General features: G+C 39.6%; 1 protein-coding gene across 1 annotated transcript in view; it reads right to left on the reverse strand.

Annotated features, from left to right (window-relative positions):
- The window catches only part of LOC106956007 (nuclear factor 7, ovary-like), a 5,687-nt gene extending 5,579 nt beyond the window's left edge, over window positions 1-108 (reverse strand). Inside the window, exon 1 of the mRNA XM_015046520.1 lies at window positions 11-108. The gene's annotated coding sequence lies outside the window, so the exon portion shown is untranslated. The remainder of the gene's footprint in view (window positions 1-10) is intronic.
- Between the last annotated feature and the right edge of the window lie 2,402 nt (window positions 109-2,510).

Consider the following 2,510-nt stretch of genomic DNA (forward strand, 5'->3'; position numbering starts at 1 on the left):
ACTAACTTCCCTCAAAGTGACTCTGAGTGTTTTGGTCCAACTCACCTTCAGTGTGAGCAGCTTGAAGCAGCAGAGCTGGAGGTTTCCACTTTTCCCTCCTGCAGCTGGACTCACTCAGAGGAAGCTGCTAGTTTGGTCTGAAGGTGAATCTGATCGACTCTCTGCAGGAACCAACGATCAGAAACTGATTCCTGCTTTGGTTCAGCTCCAACTGATTTTTTATTCCAAAATCTGGAATTCAACCTTTGAGCTGCTATAAAACTCACTAACAGGTTTCATTTTTCTCAGATCAGAACAGAACCTCTAATGAAGATAGTAGATTAAACTGTTCTCAGCTGTTAAATTCTTACTGAACACTTTTTATTCAAGAACAGTTGGACTAACTGCATGTTGCTCCTCTTCCTTTTTTTGCCTTTTCTGTCCCTCAGTTACTTCAACACAATCCTTCATATTTACAAGCATGAACCACAAGACTACTTGTCATTTAGTGATTTAATCAGAGTTAAAGATTACACATTTACAGTTTGAAGCTTGATATTAATCTTTAAAGATTCTGTCAAAGCAGGAAGTTTTCCTCACCACCTTGCATTGTGGTTTATTCCTATTTGACATGTTCAGAAAACAATCATTTTCAGCAACAAGCAGACAAATTTAAGTTCCAAACAGTAAATCATCATCCAGACATTAAATTACTTTCTGCTTAAGATTGGATCCAAAAACTCTTCATGTGTTTTAAATTCACTTTCTGCTTTGACATCAGTGGAAACACAGACTGATTTATTCTGTTTTAGAAATAAATCTGAGATATTTGGGTTTCTGACCACAGGACAGAAACCTGTGGTGAAAACTTTAGTTTCCTAAAATTTTCATTTTGAGGTGGAGACACTCTCCTCTGACGTGGAAAACTGTTCCATCTTTGTCCAGCAGGAGGCGCCACAATCCACTGTGAGGAGGATTTGACGTAATTTAGATTTAAAGCGCTTTTGATTAAACAAAACTACACTGGTTTGATTTTAGAGCAGAAACTTTCAGAAAATAAAATCCCAGTCCTCCAGCTGTGAGGCTCTGCAGAATGCTCCAGAGTTTTTTATTAAACCCTTTTAATGCACAGAGATGAGATTAATGTGTCTCTTTGTTTGACCTCAACACGTAGAAAACTCGTCTGAATGAAGGTCCATCTAATGAAGAAATAATAAAATATGGATGTTATCATTTTGACCATTTGAAATGCAATAAAACCATTTTGCTGCTTCTTGATTGAAACTTTTTCCTTCTTTTCCCCTCAGAAGACGACCCGGTCTGTACAGAACCGGGTCATGTCTATGACCCGGTTCTGTACAACAGGAACTTTGTGTTTTTAAGCTCAGTTCCTACCTAATGCTTTCACTTTGTTGAAAAGCTTCATCGGATCTAAATGTGCTCCGGGTCGCTCCGGGACCAGAACTGGGTCATAACCAGGCCTGATTAGCAGGATCCCAGGTGACGCTGTGGCTTCTGGGTCACGAAGAGGTCAAATCCTCAGGAGGCTCAGCGGGTCAGAACCTTAAAAGACTCAAATAAAATTAATAAAATGTGTCGCATTGTGACCAATAAAGAAATTAAATGATTGTTTTTTTGTCAAAATGTATGAACTTTTCTGTTTCTAAAACAGAATAAAAAATACCTTAAAGCAGAGGTTCCCAAACTGTGGGGCGCGCCCCCTAGTGGGGGCGCCGTGCCATTGCAGGGGGGCACGGGAAGCCGTCTGGATGGATGGAAAAAAAAAACGTGAACGTTGTATGCGCTGTGTTTTTACCTTAAAATGGAAAACTCTCCTATTCCTCTGTTAATTTGATATAGTAGGGGCTTCCGTACTTCCCATATCTATTTTAGTAAAATATCCATCTATTTTACTTGGCTTTCAACTCTAGTGGGATCTAGTTTTAAATTGTATGTTTTTGTTTTTAAACTGTAAGTTTTTATTTTATTTTTTTATTGTTATGTTGTGTTTTGATGTACAGCACTTTGTATCAGCTGTGGTTGTTTTAAAGTGCTTTATAAATAAAGTTGGTATGGTATGGTATGGTATCTGTGTCCTCTGTCACTTTTATCAGCAGTTAAAACTGTTTAATCCGTTGTTAACATGTTGTAACCTGTTTTTCCGAGCCGCCTTTAAACGCAACATGAGCACTACGACGCTGGCGCTGGGTTTACACCTGTGAAGGAGACCTGCTGCTGCTGGGCGGAGCTACGTAGGTTTGTGTTAGAATCACGGCAGCTAACCAGCAAAACGCAAAGAACTTTTCACAGTTTTTCCCTCCAAACTAACAGCCTGAGTTCAGTAAAGCTGTTGGATGCAGGTAATGTTAGCTAAAAGATGACTAGCTAATATCAATACAGAACCTTAAGCTTAACAAGTAGCCTGTAGGCTCCTGGTGTTGTTGTCTATGTCCAGCTACATACATTCATTTTGCCCCCAAAAGAAGTCGATTTCCCCCCACCCCGCTCATTCTTAGAGACAGGGAGTCTTT

This window comes from Poecilia latipinna, unplaced genomic scaffold (genome assembly GCF_001443285.1).
Source record: "Poecilia latipinna isolate Pla-1442-1.1 unplaced genomic scaffold, P_latipinna-1.0 Scaffold782, whole genome shotgun sequence".
Classification (NCBI taxonomy): Eukaryota; Metazoa; Chordata; class Actinopteri; order Cyprinodontiformes; family Poeciliidae; genus Poecilia; species Poecilia latipinna.